Raw genomic sequence first — 289 nt, 5'->3', positions numbered from 1 at the left:
TTTTTTCCTTGTCATTCATTTCTTCGGCGACAGTTCCCCTCCCCATATTTTCTTCTACCTTCTTTAATGCTTCTATGCATGTACTAAACACCCAAGTCCTCTTTCGGTGGTTCCTGTTACTTTGGAATTTATTCGTGTTTGCTCTTATCAAGTAATCTATAGCAGCATGGACATGTAGTCTTCCTCAAGAGTCACTCTTTAAATAAGGAGATTCACTTTCAAAGTGATTAAGGGCTGGACTCCACTCTTGTGTTGTATTGACATGCTTCTAGCTTAATAAAGGATAGTA

This window comes from Telopea speciosissima, chromosome 7, assembly GCF_018873765.1.
Source record: "Telopea speciosissima isolate NSW1024214 ecotype Mountain lineage chromosome 7, Tspe_v1, whole genome shotgun sequence".
In the NCBI taxonomy this organism is placed as follows: Eukaryota; Viridiplantae; Streptophyta; class Magnoliopsida; order Proteales; family Proteaceae; genus Telopea; species Telopea speciosissima.
This window is presented reverse-complemented; position numbering follows the sequence as displayed.